At 41.0% G+C, this 14,580-nt stretch overlaps 1 protein-coding gene and 1 pseudogene across 1 annotated transcript in view; one reads left to right on the plus strand and one right to left on the minus strand.

Moving 5' to 3' along the window:
* The window catches only part of FAT3 (FAT atypical cadherin 3), a 687,549-nt gene that overhangs the window by 113,679 nt on the left and 559,290 nt on the right, over positions 1-14,580 (plus strand). The window lies entirely within an intron of this gene.
* Positions 7,026-7,725, minus strand: LOC126936300 (NADH dehydrogenase [ubiquinone] 1 beta subcomplex subunit 11, mitochondrial-like; annotated as a pseudogene).

Here is a 14,580-nt window from a genome sequence, read left to right on the forward strand (position 1 = left end):
GGCAACCTTTTTTTGGATTTCTTTCTGATATAGGTCAAGTTTTTCTGAGAGGAGTAAAATTTTTACCTTGATTCATTGTGCCTTGAAGCATTTGGCTTTGTAATTGGCATTGTAAATACATTTTAAAGAAATAGGACATGAGAAGAGAAATTTGAATTGCATTTTTCATACGGTAAAGGGTGGTGTGGTGAGTCAAGTTTTCTAGGGCAAACATGACATTGCCACTGTTTATCCCATGTCCAGCTAACAAGGTGCCGTGCACGGAGAAAACACTAAGCAGAGACTTGCTGCTCATCACAGAGAACTGAACTGTTCTCCAAATTTAACTGCAATACACAGAGTTGGGGTATAAATGTCTCTGTTAGGATCTCAAAGTGCTTCTGTGTTTCTTCGGCACCTGCTCAAATTAAAATACTGGAATTCCAGATTGGATATCAAAAAGTCTCCCCACTCCTCATTTTGGGTAGATGAAGGCATTTTGGGTAGAGGCAGGCATTTGTGCTTTCAGACTTGTGCCTTGAGTCCGCATTGTCACCTACCTGCCACAAAGGCCTGTGACTTCTGAATTTTCTCCAGAGCTCACATTTCCAAAAACTGAGCCTTGGAGAACTCAAAAGTAAGGAGATCTTGGCAGGCAGTTCCTGAGGAGGTACTGGTCATTCTCCTTTCCGCATTCATACATCCATAAAAGTTGTTAAAACCTCAAGCCTGCTGAGTCCTGAGGGTTCAAGGAGTTGCTGAAAGAAAACTGCCCCTGTTAGCTAACTTGTTTTAACCTCAGCATCTGAAAGTTGGGGGCCAACCTAAATTCTTCCTGCTACGCTTCTGTTGCTGGGCACCTATCTTTCTTTGTTTCTTGTCTGAGACAGTAAACAGAGTTTAATGGTTGCACAAGCACCAGCTCTTTTGTGATAGCCTGGGAGCTTCATGCAAGGAGTTCTGAACAGGTTGCAAAGGAGAAGCTGTTGCTGAGTGCCAAAAAATTTCCCAAAACCAAAAACAAACAAAAAAGCAACAAAAATCCCTCTCTCCAGTTCTAGCTTGTTAGCTTTTTCCAAGCCATTGGGAGCTTGCCTTACCAATCAATGAGTCAGAAACCTTGACAGTTTCTGCAGTAAGAAACTGTCGGGGAAGAATGAAGCTTGCACACTGGGTGATACTAGAGGAAGATTTGACCTGTACTTAATACGCTTCAGCTTTATTTGAATGTGTTTTTCACAGTCATTAGAAATCAGGTAAGCTTTTAAAGTCAAACATTAAAATGACTTGGCATTTTTAAAGTGAAGGTTGCAACACTTAGCATGAGAAGAAAGCTAACAGACAAACACAAAAACAGTTGAAATGTAGTGGAAACAGAACTGAAGGAAAAACATTCCCTTCCTAGAGACCATTTAAGACCTTCAGATGCACTAAACGTCGAAAGATGATGATGTGCCCATCTATGTAAGTCAAAATAAAATTGAGACCTCTTTGAAATATTACAAAACTCCATGTATGTTGAAATTAAGAGTGTGTTTCTAGATTTTATGATTGCAGAATTTGGCATTAATCCACGGAAGCTGCCCTATCCCCCTCTCTGCTTTATTCATGTCCTAACAATTTGTCTGCCTGTTGGAGAATCCAGCAGAGCTATCTGTTGCCCTCTGCCTTTTAACTCTGAGCAAGACATTTTCATTGTCTTGTCCTTGGCTTCCTCAGCGGTACAATGAAAGATAGTTTATCCATTAAATTTCAGGATGCTTTCAGGAACATGATTTTATAAATAGCTCTGTGAGGTTGGGGAGGAGGAGCAAGGTCAGAGAGTTTAAGTGTTTTGCCCAGGGTCCCAAGACAAACAAGTACAACTCAGCTCTTCATGTTCTGAGTGTAGTTCCTTCAGCTGTATTGCATAGATTTTGAGTTTTTAATAAACTCTAAGGGCATTGTGTTGGGTGATGGACAAAAATATGCAAATAAATGGAGTACTTTATTGCTTCATTATTATTTATTTGGGTAAATATTCATTCAAATGTTGCTATTATGCCTTTCAAAATGTGTAATTGTTTTATTTTTTAGAATATTAGCACTTTGGAAGGAAAGGCTTTAAATATCTGATAAACACAACAAATATTGAATAATGTGAAGTATTTTAATGAGTTCCCATTGACTTTAGTTTGCAAATTATGATAATGGAGTAAAGGAAGGGATTTCTTGTTAGGGAAATTGACAGGAGTAAAGGGTGTGTGTGTGTGTGTGTGAAGAGAGGGACAGAGAGAGAAAGAAACATACATTTACAGCTTTTCAGATGTTATTGAATGCTATACACAGTTGTTTAAATGTTAAGAAAATAAAACCTGTAATGAAATACTTTATCATGTCAGATAAAATATATAATTAGAAGGGTTGTTTGAGATAAGTTTCAGCCTATCTTTAAAATGTGGTAGATCAAGAATAATTTAACATGATTTAGCACTGCTGTTGCACAGTTAAGTATTATCTGTGGTTGAATAGATAATGAAATGCAGTGCATATAAGGTCTGTTTTATTTCTTCTTCTTCTTTTTTTTTCCCCCCCTAAATGAGAGTTTCATGAAAACCTCTCTGAGGTATTAAAAGTCCTTTTCTGATCTGAATAAATATTTTCTCTTCAGGCAGGTCATATATTATAGTTTGTTTAACAAAATAAATGCTTGTGGCAGAAGCACATGAAATGCAGATAATGGTAAAATAGCACTAAACATAGCCCCTCAGGGCAGGTGTGGAGTGTTAGTTTAGCAGTAAACCCCTTCTTATTAAAGTGTCTGTCATGGGTGTTTTGGAAGCAGCTGACCTTCTTTCTTACAAAGTGACTATAAAACCATGTCCTGACTTCTTTTCCTTCATCATGGACTTGGATACTCCAGAACTGAGGTACTAACCTTCTTGTCTTTGGCTCTGTGAATGTCCTAACACAATGTAGTCTAAAGTAAATGAAAAACTGAATTGGAACTCAGATTTTCTTGATTTTTAAATGGAATTTTCTGGCCTATATTCTTGAGACCCACTCATTTAGAAAATTTGCTGACAAAAAATTGTTTTTGCATGTAATCATGGGGATTTATAAGTGGAAAAATAATACATTAAACAATAATACATATAGAAAGTACTAAAGCTGGGATAAATTAACTTGACTAAAGGGCCATGATGTTTTCTTTTTCAGTTTGGGGTTCTGTGTCAAACCCTTCTGCTTCTTATCTTTCTACTCCCCTCAATTATATCTCACACATGTTAGCTACAAGAGCCATCATTTTCCTGAAGCAGCTCTTCTATCATGGTGCTAACCTGATCATTAAAGGAAAATCAGGCAGGGAGGGGCCTCCTAAAGTGCCCAAGATTAAAGTTCATGGTCTTCATTTTGACATTTAGGGCTTAAGCTTTGTTCACCCTGTGTATGAGCTTCCTTCAGTTGAACTAAACTGGGTCACTGATTCTTTCTCAGACAGTTCTTGCACTTTCTCACATCTGTGTTTTTACTTCCTCTGCTCCCTCTGGATTTTGGGCCAAAAAGATTCCAGTTAATCATTAGAATTGTTTCTGTCTTCTGTGATCCACCTCAGATGAGAGCATAATAACATGGTGGGTAAGAGCCTAGGCACTGGAATTAAATACACTTAAGTTGGAATTATAGCTCTACCACATATGAATGGGAACATAAGCCAAATACCTTAATTACCCAAGCTTGTCCAACGTGCCTTAATTTGTTGTTGTTGTTGTTGTTGTTCTGTTTTGTTTTGTTTTAGGCTTTTAGCAGCTTGAAGACATGGTTTTTGGTTTCTGTCTCTAGTGATAAGCAGAAAAGAGGGCTGAAGAAGGGGCTTTACTGGCCCAATCAGAAACAGAAACTAAAAACCCATGACTGTATTCTCTCCCTTGGGCACCCTCAAACCTCAGTTTTACCATCTGTAAAATGGAGATAATGATACCCACCGAGTTCATTGTGAGAATAAAATAAAATAATGTATTTAAGGCATACATGATCACAATATCTGGCACTTGGTAGGCACTTAGTAAGATACTATTTATTGCCTTCTATTCCATAGAGTTCCTCCATTTTCTTGCTCCTACACAGCAATTAGTCCCCGCTTTGTGTCCTCATAGCCCTTTGTTTCCTTGCTTTATAGTATTTGCCATGTTATATTAGTATTTTCCCTCCCTTAATTTCCTTGAAGTTGATCTCTGCTAGGTATTTCATAAATGTTGGCTGAATTAAATTGAGTTGCAGGACCAGTGTACTTAACATTGCGGTTTAAGTGATCTCAGCATTAAAAAGTAGAAATTTTAGATAATTGATGGCTCCAAGGTCGTGCTAAGAACCCAAGCACCATATTTTTATGTATAAAAACTGGAAACCAAGCTGAAAATCAGCAGAACAGAAGGCCAGATACTTATAAGTCCCACCCAAATGACTGGGGAGGAATGAAGAGGTCAAACAGCTGTCTTAGGTCATTCAGCTCCTTTGTGATTCCACATGTGGAATCGTGTTAATGGTATTTGGGCTTCAGCACCATTGGTCTGATCCTTTGTAAAGTTACAAATATTTATTATAATAGTGATTCCTGTGTGTTTCAGATTCTCCTTAAGTCATATTAGTAATTTAATTCTCTGACTTACCCTGGAATCATTGAAATTCTAGTATAAGAGAGTGAAGGATTCAAGTAACGCTGCAGCTGGCCCTGGGACCTGGGACCAAGAGGAAGGTGTAGTAAGTCATCAGTGTCCATCCAGCTGTCTCTCTGCACCTTGCCTTCTTCTCTTCTCTGTATACAAGTGTGTTTTCTCTCAGAATCCCCTTATTTGGTGGAGAATTTAAAGCTCTAAGTCCCGTAACATAATCAAAATTCTCCAGATTCTAGCCTTGATCAAAAACTAGAAAAACCATGAATGTTTTTTTATAAACTCTAATTATGTTCAAATTATCATTCTCTCTACTTCTGCCTCATAAATACACGTCTTACCTTAAAAGTATGTTTTTTTCCTCCATGAAAACAGTAGCAAGGTGTTTTTGAAGGAAGGGCAGGATGTTTGGTACTCTCCTCAGTTATATCTCATACACAGGAGCTACGAAGCATTTATACTCTACGTAAAACATCTCTTTAATCATGGTTCTTCCTTGATTCTCCCTCCCCCCAATAAAAGCTAAAAGGGAGAAAACTTTTGCATTTACTCCTCAGTTTAAATAGATTACAGTTGGTGAGAAAATTGAGGGTGAAAATTGAATTGGTAAGCAATGTACTTGACCGTATTCAAGTATTTGCATTTTGCCATGTCTTCTCATTTAAAGCGAGATCATGAAGAAGGGAGAGTAATGACTTAAAGAGGGAGGCCAGGTGCGGTGGCTTACCTTGTAATCCCAGCACTTTCAGAGGCCGAGGCAGGTGGATTGCTTGAGTCCAGGAGTTTGAGATCAGCCTAGGCAACATGGCAAAACCCTGTGTCTACTAAAAACATGAAAATTAGCCAGGTGTGGTGACTTGCACCTGTGGTCCCAGCTACTCAGGAGGCAGAGGTGGGAGGATCCCTTGAGCCTGGGGGGTCAAGGCTGCAGCCATCCATGATTGCACCATTGCACTCCAGCCTGGGTGAAAGACTGAGACTCTGTCTCAATAAAAAAAGGAGTGTAACATCATTCCATTTGGTAGATCTTTAAAAGTAAGAGTAATGCATTTTTAATTTTAACAAAATTAAAATTTAATGAAATTATGCCTTATGACTTTTGACAGGTTCCACTTTTATCAGGATCCATTTTATACCTTCTACAAAAAAGCTGATCTATTGCCTAGGGTTTTTCTTCTTTATTTTTAATTTTAATCATCTGTAGTGGGATTCCAGAAAATGCTGTCGATAAAGAAGTGATTCTGCCCATGAGTTAGGAGGGCACACCCCACTTGCAAATAATGCCTTTCATTCATATCTAGCTTATCATTCTTTCCCTGGTAGAATATGGAAACATTACCTGGAGGAGAAAAGATAGCTGCCTCAATTATGGAAGATGTCAGTTGAAACAGCCCTAGGCCAGCATGTGTGAAACCTGTTCAGAGTTTCTCTCTTCTGTGGGTGAAGAGCTGACTCAGATAAGAATTGGCCACAATTAAATTAGGCTTACATGAGGGAATGTCAGGCTGGAGGGACTGCCCTGCGTGTTCACCACTGATTAGACCCGTGGAAATTCTTATCCAGAAGGGACTGGTGTCACCAGGATCTTGATGAGCTCTGCATATATTACAAAGGAGAAATGCTTACTACATTAAATGTCTGATGATGTCGCCGCGATGTCCGATGATGCCACAGTAGCAACGTTAGACATGAAACCATCTCTGTCCTCTGCTCACTTTGAGCATCTTTGGGAGTTACCTATAGTCCATTTGTCCCCATCTTATGTGTTACTTCTGTTGGTCTACATGAGAAACCTAAACACTTGTTTTTGTTAAAAAAAAAAAAAAAGGGAAAGAAAAGGAAAAATTATCCTCACCTATCTTTCCCTCCTTAGACACCAAATGTACTCAAAATTCCCAAATGATTTCAAATTCAAGGTTTCGCTCTTTGACTTGTTATTTAGGTTAAGTGGCTTTCTTGACAGACTAGAGTTTTGCAATCGATCAGATGATGGACAGAAGGTGATGTAATTATTGTGCATGTCCTTGGGTTTAAGTAAGGTAATTGTGTGAAATTATGCAGTCAATAACTACTCCCTCCCACTCTCATTCCAAAAACATTGTGGCTCTGCCGTAAAGCTCAGGTGTTCTGCACCTTATATAAAAAACCTTAAAAGTACCATCCCTAGAGAAGGCATATATATATATATATGTAAAATTTTGAATTGTTTAAAAAAAGAAACATGTAAAATTGACCATCTTAGCCATTTTTAAATGTACAGTTCAGTAATGTTAAGTATATGCACACTGTTTTTTGCAGTTATAGGTTAGTGGTTTTCAGGTGACCCTAGTCTAGAATCAAGGGGACACAGTGTGTCACATAAATTATGAACATGTTATAAAAGGAAATTGAAAAGGAAATTAAAATGGAATCAGTGGAGAAGGAAGAACAAGATATAGTAGGACAGTCATTCCAAAATCAATCCCAAAATCAAACAGACACAACAAAGTACAAAATTTCAAAAACATCAGATTGGTATGCGTTGACTCGTATGGATTTTTTTTTTCAGACTTTCAGCCCCTTTAATTAGGTCAGAATGGCAGGCAAGGGGTGAGGAAGGTGGTACTTCTTAAGCTCCACTCAGCAACTGGTCAGTTCTCATCCTCTGGCAGCTGGATTTTGCTGGGGTGGAAGCAGTTGCATTCCATGATGGGAAGGCCATTGGCCTCTTGGTATTTCACAAGCATCTCAGCTCCATGATGGGCCCACTCTGGCATCCTGTAATCAGGCAGATAGACCACAAAGGTGCTGCCAAGGACCAGAACAATGGAGACGCCAAAGAAGAAGACAACTCGCATGTTCCAGATGTCCAAAACGGGGTCCTTGTCGTAACAATGGGAGTCTGGGTTCTTCTCATAGAAGTTTTAGTCCTCGGGATCTGGGTCCTCCTGCCAGTGTATGGTAAGTTCGGGGGGCTGCTTTCATGCCACAGCAGATGGGCGACCACAGTCCTGGAGAAGCTGGATTCCCAACGGACGTGGCTGGCCAGGAGCCTTTGCGTCGCCGCTGCCTCCAAGAGACCGGGGGTGCTCAAACTTAATAGCCCAGCTGCCATGACAGATAGTCCTGCAGGGTCTCCAACTCCTATAGACTCTATGTGGATTTTTTTTAATTTTGATTTATTTATTTATTTTTTTGAGATGGAGTCTCGTTCTGTCTCCCAGGCTGGAGTGCAGTGGCGCATCTCTGCCATCACGTCCCGGGTTCACTGCAAGCTCCAAGTCCCGGACTCACTGCAAGCTCCACGTCCCGGGTTCACGCCATTCTCCTGCCTCTGCCTCCCGTGTAGCTGGGACTGCAGGTGCCCGCCACCACGCCCCGCTAATTTTGTGATTTTTTTAGTAGAGACGGGGTTTCACCATGTTAGCCAGGATGGTCTTGATCTCCTGACCTCGTGATCCACCCACCTTGGACCTCCCAAAGTGCTGGGATTACAGGCGTGAGCCACTGCGCCCAGCTTCTATGTGGATTTTATAATACAGATGATAAAGATTTGATACCTTTACATGAACTTTAAAGGGCAAAATTACACAAATCTGCGTCATGTTTACTTAGTGGAGAGATCAATATTATGATTGCCTAGAACAGAACTGATTTTTTTTGGCCATTTTTTATAAAACCAAATAACCAGAAGGTATTTGATTAACACAATCAAATAATCTTAAACTATCAGATAATTATTCTTGTTGATCTGGTAGTGAAATGTTGAATCCAAGTAAACTGAAGTAGGAGAAGTAGAGTTGTAGACTGTATGACTTTCATCTAAGATTCTGTGAGAGGACGGCAAATAAGCATGTTCTTTGTTCTTCCATAAAAACCCTTTTAAAATATAATAGTATTATAACCACTTACTTTTGGTCCGGGGCTTGGGACCTCATTTTATCGTAGCCATCCGCCAGCCTGTGTGACATATACTCAGCCCTCAGAAGCATTGTTTTACCTCCCTGGTGGGGCTGCTGCTCTAAATATCCCCTGAAGTTCCTGCCTCTTAATACCCTTGACTCTAGAAACACAAACCCTTAAGTTAGCTTAGATAACATAGAAATGATGTGTAAAATCTGGCAACCTGCTAAGAGCTTATTCTGTGTTAGCTATTTGCTACTGTTTCCCAATTCAACAAATATTTCTTGAATGCCTGGTACTTGATCTTGCAAAAATATGTGTGAGGCAAAGAATAGTTGATGCCCAAATTTCTGGTTCAGGATATTTAGTCTAAGTAAGTTTTTGCCAGTTTTCTCTTTTGTTCTTTCTCCCAAAAACGTAGAAGTAATGGAAGGATGGTGTTGTTAAACCACATAAGGCTGGGAGCTAACATTTTTCTTTTTGATCTGGAAAATAGTTCTTTTTTTTTTTTTTTTTTTTTTTTTTTTTTTTGAGATGGAGTTTCCCTCTCATTGCCCAGGCTGGAGTGCAGTGGTGGGATCTCAGCTCACTGCTGCAACCTCCACCTCCTGAGTTCAAGCCATCCTCCTGCCTCAGCCTCCCGAGTAACTGGGATTACAGCCACCTGCCACCATGCCTGGCTAATTTTTGTGTTTTTAGTAGAGACAGGGTTTCACCATGTTGGCGAGGCGGGTCTCGAACTCCTGACCTCAGGTGATCCACTTGCCTCGGCCTCCCAAAGTGCTGGATTACAGGCGTGAGCTACCACTCCTGACGGAAAATAGTTCTTGAAAACAGTAGTATAGTCTATTGGATTATTCAAGTTCAAACCTCGAAGTACTTGCTGTAAATACTTTTTTGTTGCTAAATTCTTTATTAATATCATTTACTCTTATAACATTTGCTGCCAAAACATGGGCATTGAAAAGCACATTTCTGGGCTTACATTTGTGGTGGCTGAATGACGTTTGTTCATAATGGTCAAATCACTAGAGCCTTTTCTCTAGATTTTTTTTAAACAAGGAAATAGGAAAGGCATGTTAAACACAACAATAGAAATCTGTTCTAAAAGAAAAGTCAGATCTGAACTCCTTGGGTGGAATAGTTTGGTAAAGGTTAAACAAACTTTCCCTGACTCTTGTGGGACATTAAAATAAATTTCATCTAAATTCTTGTCAGCTTCCCTGTACAGCTGCCCTAAACATCTGCTGTGGATGCTCAAAATTGCTGCTTTCCCCCTTTCACAGTTTACATATGCTGTGTAAACTATTTATTTGTAATACATAATTAGTGGCAATGTGTATACTTGGTTTTAAACTACATATACTCAGGGGTGGACTAGAAGAAAACTATCTACTTACGTACATAGAATGAGGCTTCTTAGTTTAAGGCTTGTCAAAGCAATGATCCTATTTCCTTTGCAGAAGCTGCCAATATTAAGGAGAAGCGTTTAAAATCTGTTTAGGTTAATGTAGCTTGGGGTAGAGTTATGGCAATTATACTTGGTTTCACAATGCGGGGCAGGATTTGACAGCCGCTGCCTCGTAAACCATGCTCCAGAGTAAAATGATTTCCTCAAAGTCATGGAAAAGTGAGGCCACTTGAAGGCCTGGGAGGCTGTGGTCTTGGTAGTCATGCAGAGAAAATTATGCGAGCCTCTGGAGAGGTGGCCCTGTGTTGACCCGAGAAGATTAATCTTCTGGGGTCTTGATTTTGTTGGCAGAATAAATGCTTCTGTAAAGAGTGAGATACAAGTCAGGTTGGCCAAAAACTGGAGAACATTAGTCCTTGGGAACAAACGGGCATTCTAGCTGTCAAGGTGACTAATGGCCTTGCTACATGAGAATACTTCCTGAAGAAATCTTGGTTCTACCACCAAGAGGTGATGGATCCTTAATTCTCTGTTGTGGGTGGAGACCTCAGAACCCAGTCAGGTTTACATTGTAGGGATGGAAGTCATCCCAGCTCCAGTAGAAGGGAACCCAATTTCTAACCTCAGACATGCAGAGCTGACCTTCCCTGGAGCATGATCCCCAGAACCTCTCAACGGCAGCAGAGGAGCTCTATGCAGTGCCTCAGCTATGAAAAAATTCCTCTTGGGAATTGCTTTTTTCTATTAATATATCATTGGCTCTGCCCTTCCCACTATAGTTGAATTAGTTCCGCTAATCTAGGGTTTCTCAACCTCAACAATATTGACATATTAGGCCTGTAAGTTCTGTGTTTCGGGGGCTGTCCTAGGTAGGACATTTAGTAGCATCTCTGGCCTATACCCACTAGATGCCAGCAGCATCCTTCTCATTGTGATAACAAAAATATCTGTAAAGATTGCCAAATGTCCCATGGGGGTCAAAATTGCCCCTTACTCTATGGGAAAACACTGATCTAATCCTATATTTTCTTGGAGTTTCATAACACATTTGTAGTTCATTAAACAACAAATATTTATTGAACACCTACTATGTGTCCAGTAGTATGTATGTTTTGTGTGGGATAACTGATGTCCAAAGAGAAAGTGCCTTTCTTCATTCGGTTTATAGTCAAGTTGGAGTAACAGATATTAGTCAAATAGTCTTATTAAATATATTTAGAATAGTAGTAAGTGTTGCAAATGAAATGTTCTATGTGCTCTGAGGACACATAACAGGGGCCATACATAGTCTTGGAGATCACATAAATCTGCCCTGAAGAATATGGAAGCTGCAGTGACTCTGTGCATGTTTTCATGATGGGAAATCAGGAAAGAGGAAGCCAGTTGAACTTGGAAAACGTGCAAAGCTCCTGAAGTGGGAAGTGTTCTGCTAGGATCAAAAAAAGACCAGTGTCGTTGGAAAGCAGAGTGGTTTGAGATAAGCCAAACAAGAAGCCAGGGGCCAGACGTGGTGGCTCACGCCTGTAATTTGAGCATTTTCAGAGGCCAAGACGGGCGGATCTCAAGGTCAGGAGATTGAGACCATCCTGGCTAACACAGTGAAACCCTGTCTCCACTAAAAATACAAAAAATTAGCCAGGCGCGGTGGCAGGCACCTGTAGTCCCAGCTACTCTGGAGGCTGAGGCAGGAGAATGGTGTGAACCCAGGAGGTGGAGCTTGCAGTGAGCTGAGATCACACCACTGCACTCCTGCCTGGGTGACAGAGTGAGACTCTGTCTCAAAAAAAAAAAAAAAGAAAAAGAAGAAGCCAGACTCAAATTTGGCAGAAATGTTTCAGCCTCAGCCTTGCCAGTTTTGGTCTTTACTATCCTGAAAGCATGGGAAAGGCATTGAAATGTTTCTGCAGGGCTAGGATTTGTGCAGGTTTCAGCTATGTGGCTGGTTGGTTGTAGCAGGAATGCTGTGGAGGGGATGAGAGTGGAGATGTCAGACTGGTGAGTGGCTTAAGGCTGTAGGATTGCTGTCATCTTTTGCACAGTCAACCAATGCCTGGCCCCTTAGTTGTTCTCTCATTCACCTCATTGGCTGTGAACTGCAATCTGCTGTGTCTCCATGGCCCTAACTGTATTTGAATTCACTGAGTTATTATGCATTCATTTTCTCTTTGAACCGTCTGCATTGGATTGCTTTCTCACTCTGGCTTTCAGTTTCAAAAATGATACCAGGTTCCCAAAGAGGGGATTGAAGGAGCAGAACAAGCTGATTGCCCTTGGTAACCTCATTTCAAGGATATAACATGGCCTAGGAAGTCACTTCATTGGCCATACGTTACCCACCCCAAGTTCTAATTCTTCTAAAGATCCATGTTAGGAAGACTCTGTGGGTAGTCCCATGGGATGATTGAAGGGGTGACCTTGGTCTCATTAGCATTGAGTACTAATCCAGGCAATGTGGGCTTATATGCACCAGTCAATAATAAATAACTTTAACGGGGACTGTGGGAGAGCTGAAGGAGCCAGATTTGTATTTTGCCTTGTTTGCTAAGATGCAGTTGTCAAAATTTGGGATGTGCAGCAGGATTTGCAGAGATCCGGAAGACTAGTTTTCTCTTAGGATGAGCTCCATCAACTGTTTTTGTCTTGTTCTCTGTGGCAGCACCTCTAGGGGGCAGCATTCTACTCAGGCCAACTCTGACGGGCTGGACGATCTCACACCTGGTCTATTTGTGGCTGCCTTGGGATAGTAACCCTGTCCTGGACCTAGAATGTTAGGCTGAGGTTGCTTATGCTGAAATAACTAGCTGGAGGTTCTTGGACATTTTCTTTAAGGCATGTCTACAAAAATGTCTACAAATGTCCTGTCCCTGTAAGACAATGTTTTTTTTTTTTTTTTTTTTTTTTTGAGCCGGAGTCTCGCTTTGTCGCCCAGGCTGGAGTGCAGTGGCCGGATCTCAGCTCACTGCAAGCTCCGCCTCCCGGGTTTACGCCATTCTCCTGCCTCAGCCTCCCGAGTAGCTGGGACTACAGGCGCCCACCACCTCGCCCGGCTAGTTTTTTGTATTTTTAGTAGAGACGGGGTTTCACCATATTAGCCAGGATGGTCTCGATCTCCTGACCTCGTGATCCGCCCGTCTCGGCCTCCCAAAGTGCTGGGATTACAGGCTTGAGCCACCGCGCCCGGCCAAGACAATGTTTTCTTAAGTGAGCGTGTAAGAAGAGGATCCCACTGACTCAGGATTCTGCAGCCTCGGGCTCTGTAGTGGAGATGAAGGGTAGTTGAGAGCTGTCCGTGTTGACCTATTCTTAGGAAGAAGGACTCTTTGGGTAGTCCCATGTGGTGATTGAAGGGGTAACCTTGGTCTCATTAGCACTGAGTACTAATCCAGATAATATGGGCTTATATGCACCAGTCAATAATAAGTAACCTTAATGGGGAATATGGGAGAGCTGAAGGAACAAGATTTGCATTTTGCCTTGTTTGCTAAGACACCGTTGTCAGTGATGGTAATATCAGGAGACAAGACTGACAAGATATCTGGATTGTCAGCAAACTTCTAGACTGTATTCCTTGACCCACATGCAAGCTCTTTTAAATCCTTGGAATGCTTATTGCTGCCTATTTCCAAATAATCTTCTTTTCCTCCTCCCATGGTATAATTTCTACCTCTCCGCAGTGTGTTCATCCTTCTATTAATAAATGTTAAGCTGTTTGGTTTCTTCTTCTCCTTTTTGAGTTCATTCAGATTGCTGCCTGAAATACTGTTCTAGAGTCTCAGTCATTTTGTGATATATTGTTTCTTTATTTCTTGCACAATTATTTTCTCCCTCCTCCTCTCCTGGTACTCATCTGCTCATATCCCAACCTTCATGAAGCCAGACATAGCTAATATTATCCCGTTTTAGAGAGCTGAGTGTGTATCACTCTTCTCATTCAATTCATTTTAGCAAATTTTCATTGTCTACCTGCCATGGATGAACTCTGTGTTGCTGCCTTACATTCTTGGGGGATGTTTAGCCAAACAGACAAGCACTTACAGAACCACCTGCTTGAGCCTATGTCTGCTTTGTCTAGGGCAAGAACTGTCCCATGTGTAAACATGGTAAGATTTGGAACTGAATTATTTTTCTCTCATAAGTCCTCCACAAAATTCAGGATGTCTTATCATTCATCACATCTTTTTTTGGAGTTTCCATTCTTTGGAAAATGGTCACGTGATGCTCCTTCACCTCAATGAGGTATGGCAGCTCTGTGTATGCCCAAGCCTCCACTCCCCAGCACGCACTAGCTTTCCCCTTGCCCTATGTGTCCATCTCTTTCTCAACAGGAAAGGGGTGCAACAAGGGAAGGTCCTCTATCTTCTGCTTTCCTGTCTTCTGATTTTACTTTGTAGATTCTCTTTTCCTTGAAGGAGACTCACTTTTAAAGGGGAATGGCAATTGGGATGGCTAAAAAGATGTTAACTTTTGGAAATACAGCAGATGGCAGGGACTTGGCAGAGCAGTAAAAATCCATTGTGTCAGACTGTAGCAATCAGAGGCTCTCCAAGCACTTTTTTTTTTTTCTGAACTGCATTTTGCCCCCCAACTATTGGAATTAACACTATTTATTTGTTCCCTTTGAAATGATTTGGCCCCTTTTCTCTTCCAAGCTATTTT

The sequence above is a fragment of the Macaca thibetana genome, chromosome 14, assembly GCF_024542745.1.
Source record: "Macaca thibetana thibetana isolate TM-01 chromosome 14, ASM2454274v1, whole genome shotgun sequence".
In the NCBI taxonomy this organism is placed as follows: Eukaryota; Metazoa; Chordata; class Mammalia; order Primates; family Cercopithecidae; genus Macaca; species Macaca thibetana.